This window comes from Colius striatus, chromosome 6, assembly GCF_028858725.1.
Source record: "Colius striatus isolate bColStr4 chromosome 6, bColStr4.1.hap1, whole genome shotgun sequence".
Classification (NCBI taxonomy): Eukaryota; Metazoa; Chordata; class Aves; order Coliiformes; family Coliidae; genus Colius; species Colius striatus.
The window spans coordinates 30,494,317-30,513,416 of NC_084764.1; the positions used below are offsets into that span (position 1 = coordinate 30,494,317).

The following is a 19,100-nucleotide window of genomic DNA, read 5'->3' on the forward strand; positions in this document are numbered from 1 at the left end:
CCTATAAGCTGCACTGCAGGAATATGTCTGGAGTGAAGTAGATGGTTATTCAGAGGCTGAGGTGTGAGGCATAGACTAGTTGGTAAAAGCTGGTGGACTTTGCCAAGTCAAGCACAAAAAGTTCTGAGTCATCATCACCTCAAGCAACTGAAAATACAAAGCAATTTGGATTTAAGTTAATCTAGATATGCCAGAGACTTCGATCTTTTCTGTAACATCAAGAAGCATCCCATGGATTTGGTTTCAAATGAAATCTGAGCTTGTTCTCTCACTGAAGGCAAATGGCAGCCCCAGGGGAAAACACTGGGCTTGAGGGCATAGGAATACGAGAGTCTCTTGGCTATCTGGGCTTTAAACCTGGCATGTGTGTCCTTCCTTGGGTTTAGCCTTTCTCACCAAGCTGCGCTCATTCAGGGCATTCCTGGAACAACTGCTGCAGCGTGCTTGTTGCCATTACCCTTTCTCTATCCAGGCCACACAGACAGAGGCAGCCTAGACAGCCTCAAGAACCACTGAGTCCTTTCACTTCTATTTCCACAGAGCAACAAGGCCAGCTCTTTCTCACCAATGTTGTAGGTACAGACAGAAAGTAGGGGTATTGAGGTATCAGCCCTCAGCACCACCTGAAGGGGATGGCAAAGTCACCCTGGGTCTGCAGTAGGGTGCAGCCCCAGGGGTGCTGGCAAGGGGAAATGTCGGTAGGCAATGTGCAAGGTACCTGCTTGGCTCTCCATGGCTTCTGCTTGGCAGCAGCTACAACAGCTAAGAAGCAATGGGCTTTAAGGGAAGCAGTGCCAGAGTCCAGGAAAGAAGTAACTAAAGAAAGATTTCTGTTATTAGAAGACATAGTCAAACTGATGTTTGCAGGTGGGATATATGGTGCAGTGGAAGAAACAAGCTCCATCTCATTACCAGTTTGGTCTGCTTCAAGGACTTTGTTGCAGAGAGGCACCTAGTCTGGTCTGCAGCCTCTCCATGATTGAGCTGCTTAAACAGGCAGAAGGAATGGGAATAGGAGCATAAAGGGACACAGCAAAACTTCAAGTTGCTCAAGACGGTTTGAGGAGCAGTTCAAACAAATCTCTTATCATAGAATCACAGAATCATTTTGGTTGGAAAAGACCCTTAAGATTATAGAGTCCAACCACTCACCTCACACTGCCAAGCCCATCACTAAACTAACCCATGCCCCTCAGCACCTCATCGATGTGTCTTTTAAGCATCTCCAGGGATGGTGACTCCATCATCTCCCTGGGCAGCCTGTGTCAGTGCTCAATAACCCTCTCAGTAGAAAAGTTCTTGATTAAACCAAAAACAAAACTACCACTGAAATAGCTGTCTGATTTTTATTTCCTCAATGGGATAGGTGCAGATAAGGAAAGTAACTGTTGAGGGGTGGTAAAGATGCCACTTGAGTATGTTCAGGCCACCAGCCTCAAAGAACTGAAAAAAAATTATTATAGGTGTGTATACAGTACACACATACACACACACTCTACATGCATATATAGTGTGCACATACACACACACACTCTACATGCATATATAATGTGCACATACACACACACACTCTACATGCATATATAATGTGCACATATACACACATACGCCACAGGAACCATATGCCCTTTGCCAGCCTCCAGGACCCCATGGACACGTGGCCAGTGGTACATGTAACCAACAAAAGACTGTTGGAGTGGACTCTCCCCTTATTTGTTGAATGCTCATTTGGCATCTGCTTGGATTAATCACTTGGACAACCTCAGTGATGGAGAGACATCTCCCATCTTTTCCAGCTCACTCCGAGACCTGCCCCAAGAGTCAGGCTGCCTGCCAGGTCAGGCTGCAGTTTGTCTCCCACTCCAAGATGTTGCCCATCAGCACAGCTGATCTGACTGGGCAGGAGGCAAATCAGGCAGGTGAGCTTGTACAGTGATGGACATTCAGCATGTGTGAGGCCAGTGGCATAGACAGCAGACTGAGGCCAAAGGAGCAGAGCTCATGCCAGAAGTGTGAGACAGGCTGTTTCTATGCACAAGGAACCTCTCAGACTGGGGGATGTATTTCCTTCTAAAGAACCATCCAATAAAATCTAGCTTCTGAATGCTCTCAGAGAGGTTTATAGATAACCAGTTACCAATTTTGCATCTAAATGTATGTTCAACAGCTCATTTCCCTTGGAAGAATGATGCTATTCCTTTTTGCCATTTAAGCAACCCCTCTGCCCTATGACCATGCCCAATGCAACATCTTTTAGAGCACACCATCGTTCCTTAAGTATTTTTCATGTAGACAATATGGACCTTGTAAAAGGGTGGAAGAGATAGTGGAAGGTAGAGTTAAGCGCTGGCATTGAAAAGGAAAGTTGAAGCTGATATAATAAGGTGCCAGGAGCTGAAAAGAACACTGTTGTATTACAACTAAATCATGTGAAAGGAGAACGCTTTTGAAAATGTTTTCTAATCAAAGCTTTGACGTTTATAGATTGTTTAGAGCACAGATGCAGGGGGAGAATGATGTACTGAAAAGAAGAAAAGCAAAGCACTGATAAGAGCACTGAAGATTTCACTGGAGCTCACCAGAAAGTCGCTTTTATTTATTCACTAGTAGGAGAAAAGCAATGGACAGTATCCTGTGCAGCTTTCGACTGGGGAGGGATTTTTCTTCTGCTGCCTGGAATACAGGAAGACATTGTTTCTTTCATTAAATCTCTAGTTTAGACACACAGACTTGCTGCTTCTGTCTCCTCTCCATTCTCCGAAGGGGCTGCAGCCACCCATCTCTGTTTCTGTGCTGTTCCTTGTTTTCACCTGTAACAGGGGCTTCTTGTGCAGCTCAGGAAGCACTATGCTGTATTATTACAAGGGATGCAGCCTTTCACAGCAGGCTCCTGAGCAACAACCTAAAGACAAATAACAGAGGGAAAACAAAAAAAAGGAAAGAAAACAGACATCTAAAAATGCCAAAACAGCCTAGAAAACAAACACAAGGAAGAATAAAATGGCAGCTGTTGCCTTAAGAGTATTTTTCTCCCCGGTGAGTGTAATCAGAGCTGCAGCACTATGTTCCCTGGCAGCCTCCAGCCCCTGGTAACTAAACCCGTGTGCATAACCCTGCCATTGTTTCTGCCAGGGAATGGCAGAGCCCAAGCAGGGGTCAAAAGTTTATGAGAGACCAGGGCTGTGGCGACACGTGGAGCGACATGTGTGTTGCCAGCACACAGGGCAGTGCCTGTGCGGCCAGACCGGCCAGGCCACAGCGCCAGCGCCACAGTGCCAGAGCGGGAGGGAAGGAAGGGAGGTGATGCTGGTGTAGGAGCATTTGGCAGGGCTGAGAAGGAGATGAAAGGCCTGTTCGTCTCCCAGGACTGGGAAAAGATCAGTAGCAGAGAGATGATCCTACCACCAATACTCCTTAATTAATGACTTTCTGTCTGCCACTGTTTTGGAAAGGGCAGAGAGCACGACGCAGAGAAGCAAGCTGCACGCTAGCTGCTGTGCCACGAGGAGGGCAGCTCTGCTCTCTGTCCTGTTTGTGTCCAGAAAAAAGCACCCCATGCCAAACAGGGGATTTCTTCAAAAGCTAAAATACCCCATCCCAGGGTGTCTGCAGCAAGGCCCAGGCCAGGACCTCTGGGAGCATCTCCAGCCCTGTTGTCTGCCACTGCCGCAGCCACTGCAGCTCCCGCGGCCCGACACTCTCCTTGCACATAAGAGCTTTGGGCACCAATGACCATGATGGTGGGAGGGAGATAAGATGCATTTGGGAATGCATACCCCTCTCCAGTGAAGAGAGAACAGAGAAGTGCTCAGTTTTCTTCTACCCTTGGTTATTGTACTCCATTACCTGCAGTGCAAACTAGAGCTGCCAGCCCGTGACACTGACTTCACCCTTAGTGCATTAAGTCTCTGGTATGAGAAACTTGAAGAATCAAACTCTCTGCTGTGATAGAATGAATTTCAGTCTTGTCTTCACGTTTTTCTTTTCCTGTAGTAATAAATAATTCTTCTTACTAATACCACAGGAGTAATGGAAGGCAGAATCTCCATTATCTGATTCTAAGAGAAGAAAAGGAAGACTAGTGAGTGACCTGATTGATCTGAGTATCATTTCATAGCAAGCAGGCTCCATCAGCACATAATTGCCCTCACCATGGAAGAGCCCTTGACTCAGCTGAGACTGGTACTCACTGTGCTAGGTACAGATGTCTATTAAGAGACAGTCCTTCTTCCCGTGAGTCATCTAAGTGGATAACACATTTCAAAGAGGCAGGGAACATGCAGATCCCTGAGCACCAGGACTAGACAGACCTGATTTCCCAAGGATGTTTTTCTGAGGTGACTGGTTTTGTATAGAAGAAGATATAAATTCTTGAATTTTACCTATGATTGGCATATATAGACTATCACTTGAATCCTCTGCTGTCTAATAGTGCATGAGATTCCCACTCCAACTCCTTCCCAATAAATGCACTTAGCATTAGACTCCTGCACAGAACCACCTGTGTTTTCGAGAACTGTGTAAACATCATGTCCTTCAGACCATTACCTCTCTGCCAAATGTCACTGAAATTGGAAGGCATACTAAGAGACATACAAGTAGGCAGCACAATTATGACAAACCCCATTCCCACAGGAAAACAGTCACAAATTTCAGGTGGAACAGATAAAAGGATGGCATGAAATATCACAAGGTTTCCTTTTTTTCTCTTGCTTCTTCGTTTTCCTATTTACATGCTTCTGTGACTTGATTTTGCATCACTTGATTTGCCGGTCAAACATCTGAAAGGCAAAATATCCAATCTGTATAATGTTATTATGAAAAAAGCCTTTAAAAAGCCTGACATCTTGTTGCATAGGTATCAAAGCAGCCTTTGCAGATCAAGGCTCCAGAAACAGAAGGTAGGGTACTAAACTCTTTCAGGTACAAATCATGACATTTGAAGGAAAAATGAAAAAAAAAAAACCAAAACCCAACAAAAGCCTCTTCAACTCTGAAGGAAAATATCATCCATCAGAAAGTTATCTTTTCATTTTTCCTTGGTCCAGCTATAGAAGAATAGTTGTGGGGTTGCTGCCAGTGCTGAAAATACAACATCAGACTAAGCCGGAAGCACTGGAATTTGGTTGGTGATAACTAATCACATGCTTAGTCACTCCTGTGGGCTTCCTTTCCAGGAAGGATGGAGTCTGCACCTGGAAAACAAAACACTTCCATGATATATTTTGCAAGTCATTTAAATACTCCATACTATGTTATCTAGCATTTAGCAGCAAACACCAGTCACATACCATGTAGTCTGACACTTGAAAACAGATACCAAGTTTGTGTTTTCACTAGATATCACTTTTAGGTGCTAGGCATTTCAGTTTTGAGGTCAAATTTGGTATTTAAATGATTCTCCAGTACTACAGTGAGGACCACTGTACAAGTGCTTAAAATAGATTCAGGGTTCTAGATGAAAGAAGAGAGAAAGAGAGGTCATTGGCTTAATGACAGCAGCACTTAGCTGACCTGCAGCACTGGGGCTGGAGAGCAAGGACAGGCCCTAGCACCTGCCAGCAGCACTGCACAGTGTCTCCAGTGGCAAACTCTGCTGAGAGGAGAAATGAAAAAACTTTTTAAGAAGCCTTTAAACATTAATGGCAAAAACTCCCAAGATGGGAACATGTATTCCAGACAGCAGGAAAGCCACCTGGTGTCTTCCACACTTGTAGCATACATATGGAGACTTAGGGTAGAATGTAAGATACACTACAATGACTCCACAGAAAATGTTCTTGGCCATTATTAAACATTTAGACCCAAAGAACATCTGCTTTCTGACATTGTTAGGCCAGGAAGGTGACCTGCTCTGTATGAGGATTTTGTATGATGCGAATGATATCTTTTCCTGTATCTTTGTAATGACCAGATGTTCACAGATCCACAGACATTAAAGTCTCGGTGATCTTTTGCATGCCTCAATTTCTCTAGCAGTGAAACAGAGCTAAAACATTTGTCTTTGTTTGGAGATTTAACGTCTTAAATCTGAAGGCACTTGGAGATTTTTCAAGCAAGCCTTACCAGTATGAAATTTTAATAAAATGAAATTAACTTAAATGCAAATAAATAAATGAATAAAATAAAATAAACCAGAACTTCAGCTTCCTTTTGTCAACGTGTCAACTTTAAGCACGCAGTATGAGAAGCATTCTACCATATTTAACAATGTGTTTATTAATTTATCCAGCAGGCAAGCTCATGTTCTCACTGAGGAATACACAATCCTTAGCTATTATTTAGAACCTTTCATCCACAGATGTCAAGATACATTACAAATGCTGCAGTGCCTTTTGCCAATGCAAAACTTTCATTAATATCCGTGGAAGAAGGATTAAGCCCAACACATCCCCTCAGAAGAAATATTTATTAAGAACTTACCTTGTTTGTTCCCCCTCATTGTTTTTCCATCGTGAGTGCCATCGTAGCATTATTGACCCAGGGGCAGTGACTCATCCCTGCTCTGAAGGAGTCAGCTCCCAGAGGCCAGCAGTCATCTTTGTCAGAGGTCAGCGGGCAGGGTAGGAGCGAGTGGCCGCGTCCTGCTGCCCGTCTCCCCCAGTGCAGCCTTCCAAGCAAACAAAAGTACAGACGCCAATTAATCACACAATTGCATTAGTGCCCTCTGAGCCAGCACACTCAGCTAGTCCTCTGCTGAACTCTGCTGTACTGAAAAGACCTTCAGCAGGATTATGCTTAAGCAAAAGCATTAGCACAGTGCAAAGCAGTACCCTCTGCCCCCCTGCATGAGCTCATCAGTGTAACGTTGCTACAGGGCCTTTGCTGTAATGGCAGCGAAGGTGAATGCGTGGCCATGAAATAGTTTGGGTTGCATATGTTTTCTTTTAGATCAGCATTTCATAGCTAAAAGGTGGTCCAGTGTCCAGCAGAGAGGATAGGCTGATGCAGGAACCCTCTCCAGAGCATTGCCACTCTGTCATCACTTGATGCTGCTGACTCTGCCTATCAGGTCAAAATACACCTGATATAGCCCAGAAGGCTCTTCTCCTGCCTGGCCTTGGTGCCAGGATGAGGATGGGTGGCCCTTAGGCGCTCTGCTGGGAATTCCCGTATCAAATTTTTGCTGCCATCTCCCCCATCCTCTGGATGTAGGAGGACCTGACTGGCTTTATGTAGACAGGCCTTGCTGAGGTGTGCAAGGGCTGGGAACCGCCTCCAAATGGGACTCCTGCCAGACAGCAAGCTGAAGAAGGAGTCCTCTAAGTCAGACATGTTGAGGTGTCAGAAATCCTATTTTCACCCCACAGGCATTTCTCCATAATCTGAGATTGGTGTCTATATAAACCTAGTATTCAAAGCTCAGTGCCCACTCTGGACTTGAATGTCTGAGCCATCTTTTTCAGAAAAGGCAGCAGACTTGCTTTTTTGAAGCACAGACAATACTATATTCATCTCTGTAGTCTGTAGAAAAAGTGGATGACATCTCCTCATTCTTCCCTCAGCAACACAGTCACTGATTTGGAATGAAATTGCATTTAAATTTTGAATTCCTGAACTCAGGACAGCATTTATCTGCATAGCCTCTGCCAGGGTGTACTTGCATGATGTGTGGAGGATTGAGCTGAAGAGATTCTGATTTCTGATTGAAGTGCAGATGCAGGATAAACACTGAGACATCCAGCCATGCAATGAGGAAATTATTTCAGGCATGGGCAGTAGCAGAACACCAAGAACTGTAGTAGCAAGAGCTTAGGGGCTTGTGACTTTTAAGTGTGTAGAGCATAGGCAACAGATATGAGTCTGTATTCTTGAACCTGAATGTTACCTTCATTCTTGTGACAATAAGGGCTTTGGGCTATAGGTCAGTGGTGCAGACTCGAGAAGTCCAGCTTGAGCGTGAAGCATGGGGTCACCTCTCTGAGTCAAACTGAAAGTGCTTTGTAGACTTATTTGATGGAGCTAGAATTCGGTTTAATGATAGACTTTTTGGCAACATCTCCAGCATAAAAAGGAATATGAATCTCTTCAGCCTTCATGTCATGATGATGTCCGGTGTGAGCCACAGCAGAATGAGATTTCATTCAATTCTAAAACTTTCTTTGCAGTGCAGGTGTTGAAAGTGCAATATAGAAAATGCAATGCAAGTAGACATTCTATTGGTCCATTTATTCAGATGCTTTCAATCCCCATTTCAATGTGCTTTCAGCTTAAAGAAAGCTGGTTTATCGCATCAGCAGGTTCATTTCTTTAATAGATAAACTGACAATTGGGGTAAGCAAACGGAACTCCAGTGAGACCAGCACAGTTGATTCTACTCATGATAGTCAATGTGGCTTTTGAAAGATTTGAAAGCAATCAATGTAAATGGGCCTCTGGAGCTTGCCAGCTCTTATTAACCTTGATCAGGAGGCAGGCAGGCAGGCAGAACTAAGAGGCCCTCGTGATTCGATGTGGCAGAGTCTGACCTCTGTGTTTGTCTCCTGTGTAAATCCATGCAGAACAAATTAATACTCAGACACTGCATCTCTACCAGAGCCAGGGAAATCCAAGCAGAGATATTCTTGCTGAGCTCTTCCCAGAGTCCAAAGCCTGGTTCAGCACCATGCACGCTGAAAGTACAAAGTCCACCTGAGCCAGAAGCCCGGGGTATGTAGAAAACTTGAAGTCAATGGGCACTGATTGATATCCCCAGGAAGGCCTGCATGGATTGGGCAACATGAGAAATGTGTTAGGCTGCTGTGAGAAGTGGCTCCCCTCTGCAGGCCAGCACAGGTGATGCCAGTGGCTGTGGGACAGCAGATCTGGGCGCAAGGAGTGTCAGAGGTTTTGCAAAGAGCAGAAGGTCAGTTGTGGGAGGGAAAGATTATAGAAGAATTGTTTTTGTTGGAAAAGACCTTTAAGATCATCAAGTCCAACCACTAACGTAATACTGCCAAGCTCACTTCTAACCCATGTCTCTAAGAGAAGGATGATGAGAGACGGAGAGCATCACACGAGTGCTGGCTTCTCTCCATCTTGCTTTGCAGGGAGGGCAGAGGGACTTGCACTGGGCTGCAGCCCACGTCTGCACTGGAACACGCCACAGCCACGCCACCACTGCCAGATGCCCACAGGATCACTGGAAATGGCTGGTGTCTGCAAACAAGGGCTCGTGGCATTTAAGCATCGTGAATGATTTAGGAGGCCCAATGACACAGGCTGCTCTCCCCAGCGGCTGTGGCGGGTGATATCTTGCCCTGTTGGGATGGGGCTGCGAGGGGAGAGCTGAGCAGCGCCTGCCTAAAAACGGGAGCCCCGCAGCTCCTGTCAACTGTCCAGAGAGAAATGAAGTAACAAACAATAAAAGTGACTCTATGTGATGCAATCCTTGACTTGTCCTCCTAAAACAAACAGTTCTCCAAGGCTCCCAAACCATACATTAGAAAAGCCACCCCCTTGCTGACAAAAAAACCATCACGTGTATGTCTTCCCTGAATTCTCAGTGGTGCTTTCAACAGCTAAAAGCCTGAATATATTTTCACAGCTTTTTTTTTTTTGTGAAAAACAAATCCCTCTCTAAAATATGTATAAACATGGAACAGGCAGTACTCTTTGGAAAAGGATCTTTTTAAGAAATTATTATTGTTTTTCTGCATTGTATTTCATGTTCTTATCATCATAAATTCAGTCCTGCACAAAACTGTGGCCTTTCATATTTACCTCTAGGGTGTGCCTGCTTATTTTAAATCAACATACTGGTTTTTAGGTTTTAACGTTAAGCTGGGAGCTAAGGTTTGCTTGGATCAACTAAATTTTCTGACTGAGCATATTAGTGCTACAGATTCACTTGAAGATTATGAAAGAATATGTAACTGTATTTTTGGAACATCTTTGCTCTTTGCACATTTTTACATGTTTTATACAGAAATGCACAAAAAGTATTCCTAATTAATCATTCTTTCTGCTGTATATATTTTAATTATCAAAAATGTCACAGATATGACCTTAGGATGTAAACACAGGGTGATAACCTTGTTTCTCCTAAATCAAGAACATTTTAAAAAGCGTTTATACAATGGTAATGCCAAGGGTTCCAAACCTGCAGATATAACATGGAACCTCTAAGAGACCAATAAGGATCCTCTCAAGCATCATGGCTGGCTTTGGGCTCCTGACTTTGGGCAATGACTCCCATGCTGTCTTCAAACTGTTTTGTGATTTCCTGCTCTTTCTGATTCGGGTGCCAAGTTTTACCTGGAGACAACTGCAGCTTCACACTGGATGGACTGAATCCCAACATCTCATATAGACAAGCATTTGCCAAACCTTTCTTCCTGATTTAGTTGCAAGCATCACAATGCATCACTTGGCAAATGAGCGCAATCCTGCAGGCACTGACCGCGTTGGGAAGGAGAGGTGAATGCTCAGAAGATCTTTGGCTCAGGCCCAGCACCAGAGCCACTGAGATGGTTTCTCCATTGGACAATGAGAGTCTCTGGTTTCCACAGAAAAGGTTGTTAGAAATACTTGTTTGTTGATTATTCTTTTATTTATCTGACATACTCAGCAACTTGTAATTATCTCATCCTCTATTTATCTATTTCATTTTGCTTTGATGGTAAGTGTAATTAGCAGCAAAGCTGCCAGCAACACCTGAATGTTACTGTAGCTATAGGAAGAAGAAAGCACTCTCATTTTCTAAAGAAATGCTGGCTGTGATGTATCTGTTACTACAGATGGCAATATAGAACTTGCCAAGAGCATGAGCAACTTCTTTTTTTTTTAATTAGTAATTCTAGCATGGGTCAGAGCTGTCATGCCTGACTGACAGATTGTGGCCTGTTGCTGTCCATCAGAGCATAAGACTAGGCTTCTGGTGTTTGTTGGGGATACCACCCTATGTCCGTCCAAAACTTTTCTCATCTCAGCTTCAAAGCATCATCCGGCAGCACTGGCAGAGGGTGTGGAGTCTCCTTCCTTGGGGATCAACAAAACCTGCCTGGACACGTTCCTGTGTGACCCGATCTAGATGGATCTGCTTCTGCAGGGGGGTTGGACTAGATGATCTCTAAAGGTCCCTTCCAACCCTACCGTTCTATGATTCTATGATCACCCAATCTGCAAGAGCAGCCCAGGGTCCAGATATCCAAGTGGCTTGCAGGCAGGGGTAAAAAGGGGTACGGGGTTAGAAAATCTGGTCTACCATGACTAAGTGAATATTTCAGACCTAATAGCATCTGTATATAGAGTTACACCACAAATGGAAATAACTTCAAAATCAGTTACAGCTCTTTGCAAAACAATTACATCTGCACATTGAGGAATAAGGGTATGTTTTCCACTAATAACTTTTTAGCAGCTCCAGCAAGATTACTATGAATTTGGCCAACAGAGGATAGTGTCAGGTGGAGACATAGATCACAACTGAAATTGGTTAGAACACCTTTTCTCAATTAAGCTGGAATTCTGAATGGAATCCAGCTGCTATTATGGAGACCTGACAACCATCATAGAGTACATTAAATTCCTCCCTTGAGTGTGCAAACATGCTCCCAGTTACCTGCTTGGAGAAATAGCTGAGGAGCCAACTCCAATTAGTTTCTCAGAAATGGAAGCTCCTGCTGGTACACTAGTGGGTTCAGCAGGGTTCTTGGGGGTCTCTTGTTTAACTAGTTGTGTATTTAAGCCTGTAGTTTTTGTCTGCATATGTCAGCTGACACCTTCTTGGACATGTTCTGAGTTATACACCATGGTAGACACTGGTGTGTGCTGGTGGCTTCAGACAGTTTCAGCAGCCCTTTTATGTCCTGGGTTTATCAGTTCATGTGGATTCAACAGTACATCAGTCTGCAATACTTATCAGCTCTTCAGAGGCTTTGATATGTTACTTCTCTGCGTGAACTTGCCTCTTTTCAGCTTCTTGTTTTCTGGTAACTATTTTTCATCCATATACATGTGCACTCACAGAGACCATTCCCACAAACTCATGCAGGAACGGCTTCTAGAACACACTAACAAAAGCAAGGAACAGAAAATGCTAGTTACTCCCTCTTGCATATACACAGAAGTCTAGAGCCAGACACTTTCAGCTGGAGGAATTTGGGTTAATGCAGCCTGGCTGGGTACCTAGCTCAGGCAGAAAGTCAAGCTAATGCAATTACAAAGACTTGGGGCTGGAGCTGACCACTTTGGAATCTTTGTGGGGTCCATCTGCACATATCCATCTGCCAGATGACAAAATGGAGACAGCAGGAAGGGGTGAAATTCTTAGAGGGTCTACAAGCTCATTGCAATGCATGGGTAACTCACCTCACATTTATAACATATCTTGTTTGGTTTTGACAAATAAGGTAATTTAAATTTGTCAGTGTCTGCCAAGGGCAGCCCTCAGAGCCTCTGAGTGAGAGTTTGTTAAAGGAATTAAATGATCCACTCTAATTTAGGGTATCATATATGTTATTTCCTTTCCTTTGTATTTGATCTATAGAGTAGCTAGTCAGGGTAAGAACCGTGCCTGTGTACATGTCTACAAAGCCCTAGTGTTTTCAGACACTGTGCAAACGAAGGCTGCCATAACACAGAGGTATGAGGAGGTACAGATCATGTTCCTCCTATAATCCTTATATTTCCTTGGTTTTGCCTGTCTAAAATAAAAAACTTTCTGTTCTTCTAATTGAAGGAGTGTGTTTTGGCAGGAAATAGAAACTGCATTTTAGGTCTTTAGTTGGGCAGTCTTAAAATAACTATCAGCCTTACTTCTTTCAGAGACTGGATAGTGCAGATATTTATAGCAAAGCTAATTTGATGGGTTAAGACTGAAAAATTAGAATTTATATTACATTTCAAAATATTAGTGTACACTTTAGAGGTGCTGCCATGGCGACTGCAGCTTTACTGAGCTTTACACACACATTCAGTCACTGGGTCTCTCCAGGCTTTTACAGCAATTCACTAGCCCGGGGTTTTTTCCCCTTCTTGTTGCAATTTGTCTGTCTGATGGCTCAAATATTTGCAAGTCTCTGTCAGGGGAGCAGAGGTCTAAATACTTGCATGGTGTGGAACTACCAGTTTGATCCCAAGTGCTCCTATTTTAGCTGCTTCTAAACATGGTAAGAAGGAAAAGGGTTGGGACTCACACATCCCCTCTGACTCCAATACAAATCACAGGCACTCAGTTACTTAACACAGAGAAGGCAGCCAATTTACAAATTTAATGGAGGAAATATTGCACCTGAGGCTTCACCTTAGTCTTTCTTTTAAACTCTCTGACTTGGCTATTGGTGACCCACAAAAGGATGTGCATACTCAGCAGTCAGCCACTAACCTCCAGGCCAGACATCTTGGTGCACTTCCATGTCTCTCTGGTCACAGTCCCCTTCAACGCAGCACAGTTGTCCTAGGCATAACAGTAGCCCAATGCTTCTCTCCAACGGCCTCTCTGCTCTGGACAGAAAATCCAGCATCCTCTCATGACCCCCAGAGCACAAGCCAGGGCTGGCAGCAGGGAGCTGTACCTCAAGTCATGCACCTTGTGAGAGGCACGTGCATGGGGCCTGAGAACAGCAGGAGCAACTTCTTTTTGTATTTTCCACTCTAGCCAATTTTTACCCAAGCTTGCATCCAACTGGCAAGATGGCCTCTCTCAAGGGATACGATGGAGTTAGGACACAGAAATGGCCCCTTTCTAACAAAGAGTTAAAACCGGTGTGGAAAGAGGTAACCCCGTGTCCCAGTATAAGATGTGTTTGTGCTTTCCACCTTGAATTTAACTCCTGTAATGTGCAGTGTGCCTGCTCTTGTTCTTTTATTGCTTGAGCCCTCATAGCAGAATGTTAATGATGTGGTTATTCATAAAATAGCCTCATAAAATATCTGTCTTGTTATCATGCTGGTCCCAGTGAGCAGCAGCCATACAATCTTTTCTCCAATACACTTTCAAGCAGCTCAAAGCATTTAAAGCAAGGCCTGCAGTTGAAGCTGTCAGGCAACTACAAAGAGTAGATGCTGTCTGAGTCAAGGTGACAAAATCAAGGCTTTTGATAAAAATAAAGTAACAAAAACATCTGAAGCAAGTAACCAGGGGTTTTGATTTGGTGGACAGGTTTGGGTAGGACACTAGCCTTACCACATAAGACTCATAACAACATCTGACATTTGTTACTTCCCACATAATGTCTTCCTCAGCACCTAAACCATACATCCATAAAATATCTAAACAAGGCACAATTTTGTTCATGCATAAAATAATACACTGACAGCATTTGCAATCTAGTATCTTCTCTTGAAGTTCACTAGCATTAATGAACTCAAAAAGGAATTGCATCAGGCCCCGATATTTTTGCCACATCAACATTCATATTATTATTAGAGAATAAAACATTTTACAGAGTCTGGAAATAGGTTCATAATTATTAGGGCAGGTACAATCTTCTCTATTTTGAACAATATTTACTGTTGATTTTTTGGCAAGGTCTTACACATCATCAAACAAGAATAAGATATAACAAAACCCACAGAACCTAAAAGTTATTGAACTACAAAACTATTCAATAATCTAAATCAATGAGAGTATGGTTGTAATACCTCTGGTGACTTCAAAGCTGATTGGGTTAATAACTTAGAGTTTAGGATCTCAAAGAGTTTGCCAAACTGTTTCTTTTTGAAAGGTGCCCTCTCAGTATAGTTTTCACAAAATTTAGTTCCTGCAGTGGTTTAACATCATGGTTTAAGAAGTTAGTGCAGAACCCTCAATAACTGTGGATAGCCATGAGGCTTCTGTTTTTATGATTAACCTTTGAATGTTGCTGTGGAACAACATAACTGTCTGTTTCAGTGGTAATGGCCTGGCATACATTGTAGTGTGCTCAGTCTTCTCACACTCATTGCTGCCTCGTCTCTGAAGCACTCCTCTGAGTGTCAGCTATCGACAGGCAGCACTGTGCTTTTCTAATGGCAGTGGAGATGTGCTGTAAGAAAACTCTTTCCCCACACTGGTACAAAGGGAACAATTTGCTATTAAATGCAAATGCATCAGAACACAGGTCACTTGTCTAACTGGAGATAACAGAGAGGATTTAATAACTCCAGCAGTTGCTGCCCAAGCATCCAATGTACCTTTCTGTGGTGATGGGAAGCAGCCCTGTGTCAGCTGCTCTCAGGCTTTATCACATCATGTCATGCAGCCCACACTGATGTGACCTAATGCAGTAGGCAATAGGATCTGTGCCAAGTTACTGAATAGAAGGAAAATATTTCTTTTTCATGCAGACTACCTTAACATGTTGAATACTGCTGTCATGTTGGGCACGTTTCTGAATGCTTTTGTGTCTAAATAAAGCATTCATGCCTTGTCTGTATGTGTGCTTTGTTTCCAAAAATGAGCAGCATCTGGCAATCACTGCCTGCTGTTGCACTGGAAGTTGTCACCTGCATTCAGAGAGTCAGTTGTCCAAAGGCCACTATTTATAGTTTTGTCTGGAAAATAGATTAGAGCTGTGCCACCAGGAGACCTCATGAGTAACCACAAGTGAAGCACAAGGCAGTCAAAGCTGAAATAAGCAATCAAGTAATATCTTATCTTTTCTTATCCCTAGCTTGTGGATCTGTTGGGGACTAGACACAGGAATCACAGAATCACGAAACGGTATTCAATTGCATTTTGTGTCCCATGTACATTTGTTGCTTTTGAACTAGGACTGCAGAACAGAATAGCCTTGAAATGTGAATTTTTGAAAATATGGAATTACATCCTACTTGTACACTAACACTTTCTTCAGTATAGCAATCTAGAGTACAGTAAAATTCTGTAGAGCACAGAGTAGTTTGTCTTCCAGCTTTTGGGGGTGTTGTTCCACTGTAGAACCACAGCTGCACTGTATACATGTTATCTCACTGACTCAGAACAACTTAGTTGCCCCACTGCAGTGGGATTTAATAAATGATTTCAACTGTCTACATGACTTCAGTATCACAAACAAAACCAATATCTGAGGAATAAAATTACTCTTAGTTGGTTGTAGGCAGAAGGAGGAGCACAGTGGGAAGTATTCAGAGTGTGGCTGCAATGTGGTCACATTCCAAATGCAATCACATACACTCCAATGTGTTCAACAGGCAGTGCAGTTCCCAGTCCTTTGGCTTTGACCCACTTTTAACAAAGACAGAAAAAACGGAAAAGCTCCCATCCCCAAATATGCACAAGAAAAAGAACGACTTCTGCTTAGATGAAGGCCATTGAAGTGATGAATTCATCGCTTCCAGCACAGTAACTTCAGGGGTGGAGTCCCTCAACTGCTAAGACATTCTTAGCACTTTGAATAGTTCAGAGACTTGGCAAATTTCACAAGAAATCAGCTCCAGAACAGCTTGGAGGAAATGCTCCCAGAAGACTCTGGCCCGACATCTCTCCTAGCTGACTCGATGCACTAATTTGTTTTGAAACCCCAGAGGCCAGAGTGGGAGAGAGTCAAAGTGGACAGTGCTGCTTCAATACTGACTCAACAGTACAAGCATTGTGCCTCACACTGATGCAAAAAACATCAAATCAACTCAAACAATGTGCATATCTTTTCAGAGAAGGTACAAGGCTCATCTGTCTGCAGATACTTCCAGAAATTCTGTCTATTTACTTAGCCATTAAAAATGACTGTGCAACCTGACTATGGAATCACCAGGACACAGAATTACTACTTATAAGTACCAGAAGAATTTGCTTCCCAAATATGTCATTGGTAAAAAACAATTATCTCTGGTATTTTCTTAAATGCTATCTTGCAGATGGACACTGCTGATATTTCTTCCCTTAGACTATGTTGCAAGGTCAGGGAAATCACCAAATGCAAGGAGCTCAGCACATAACACCTTTCTTGATTTCCTGCTCAGAAGAAAGCTAGCTCCAGGGCACCTAGAGCTCCTGCTCCTGCTGAGCTTTTGCTACTGTTCTCAGAGAGAAAAAAAACCCTTTTGTACCTTTGAATTACTACCAGGAATAAAGTACAGTCTAAAGCTGCAGCCTTATGATGATGAGTACTGGTAATGTACAGAAGTGTTTTCCACGTGTTTCAATAAATACCTTAAAACTCACCTTCTCTTCTGGGCAAGGTATAAAAGAACATTCAATATGTATTGCTGGAACTTCTGTCTATATTACCAAAAGAAGTATAACCACCACCACCAAAGAGATAGAAAGAAGCTGTCAAAATATGTGGAAAGCCTTGATCTTTTAGGTGGCATAGTCACCTGTAAATACTGTTACTTCCTTTTACTATCCCAGAGACATGCTAAGGAACCTGACAGCAGCTTCAGTCACTAATTTAAAATCAAGACACCTAAAAACCATATCATGTCTACAAAATTCCAATAATACAGTAATACAGCTACTGTCTGGCATGTATCTGAGATAGGAGATCTGAGAGAGGAAGATTCTGTGTAGCACCCCTAGAAGTGCCTAACAAATGCACATTGCTATGTACATTCCATATATTCAGGATAAGCAAGACATTTTCTCCATGACTTCTTGACATCAGGCAATCCAGTCAAAATTTCCTGGTGGAAAAGAAGACCTCTCAGAAGTATAAGTACAAGTTGCTATGGTTTCTCTAGGTTGGCACATCATACTCATTGTCCCTGCAGAACACAGCAAAGCCACAGTCCAATTGCTCCACCCATAGAAAGCAACAGGGCTGAAAGTTGAGTGCAGTCAGCTACCAGGGCAGCTAACTCCTTGCTTTTTCCTTCTTTCAGGGATACTTTCCCTTGAAGCAGCAAAAGTAGGATTTTACAGCTGATCATTCTCAGGAGGCAGTCTTTGATATAGGAACAATATTTTTCTTCATGTGATGCTGTAACATTGTCATTTTTGACAGTGAATAAAGTTTGGATATTGAAGTGGGTGCTGTGTTGACTCCTCTTTCCTCCTTTCCCCAAAGGAGGAAATACAGAGAGAAGGTATTTGCTGCTCTTCTTAATCTTCCGTGCTTAAAATGACCTATCTGCTCACATAGTCTCATTTTTCTTCTCCTACAGATAACCACACCATATCAGATTATTCAGTATTGCAAGGATGGCAGGCAAGGCAAGATCAAAGAAATTGAGTCAGAACTTGCACTTTCCAGGGTGAAGTCTGACATCTGACAGAATTCATCCCTGACCACTAGGACTCGCATTTAGAAATGTGTGCATGAATCAAAGGCTTATTGGGGCATTTGGACTGTCTAGGCAACACCAGTGGCCATGAAAATACTGCCAAGAAGCACTAGCCACCAAGTTTCCATGCTGTTTAGCTCTATCCTGGAACAAGTTGTGTAGGCATGATGACCTAACATAATGCCAGTTCTTCCCTGGTTTTCTTTCCTTATGTTTGTCACTAGTTGTTTTGATGTCATCTACTCAAACAGCAGTAGTAACTGACTTTGAAGAACCTAGACACATGGCCTAGCTTTCATAATCCTACTATAGTTTCTGATTTACTAAAGGAAGCTTATGCAGAGCTTGTTTCAGGCATACTTTAAAAAATTTTAAATATTTTTATCTATGTTTCATCCTGCTTGCCTTGGGAAGTTAGGAGGGTTTTTTTTACCAGAGGACATGGTTTTAAGTTTGTTGCATTATTCATCCATAACATCAATTGACATTGCTTCAAGACAGGTAAGTAAGTATAAGAACTAACTGGCGTATGATTTGTAATGCTTAAGCAGGATCATTTGGGTATAGGGAAGAGCCAGAGATTACATAAGCAGTAAAAAGTTTGTTCGAGTGTCTCTCACTTATAAGGACGTGAATGACAACCTCAGAGTATCCTGCATTTAAGGGAAAAAAAAAACCCAATACAACATTTTATATGTTTATCTGCTATTCATTTCCTGATCTGTCATTTGGTTACTATTCTTGGCTCCAAAGTTTCCTTCTGTGACACCTCAGCCTGACAAATACACCAGGATATTTTCACGGTGTGCAGTACTTGTCATGATTCCAAGCACTGAATAAGAACTTTATAAGAGACAAAGCTTTGGTCCAGGCACCAGTGAGCACATAGTTGTTCATGAAATATAAAATTAGCAGGTTTGGTTTCCCAGTGGGTCTGTTACAATCAGTTTGTATTTCTCCTAAATCAGATAACA

General features: G+C 42.8%; 1 long non-coding RNA gene across 1 annotated transcript in view; it reads right to left on the bottom strand.

The window, feature by feature from the left end:
- Window positions 1–5,154: 5,154 nt before the first annotated feature.
- The window catches only part of LOC133625605 (uncharacterized), a 53,582-nt gene continuing 39,636 nt past the window's right edge, over window positions 5,155–19,100 (bottom strand). The window contains exons 2-3 of the long non-coding RNA XR_009818857.1: window positions 6,424–6,610; window positions 5,155–5,195 (exon numbers count right to left, since the gene is read on the bottom strand). This is a non-coding gene — a long non-coding RNA (uncharacterized LOC133625605). The remainder of the gene's footprint in view (window positions 5,196–6,423; window positions 6,611–19,100) is intronic.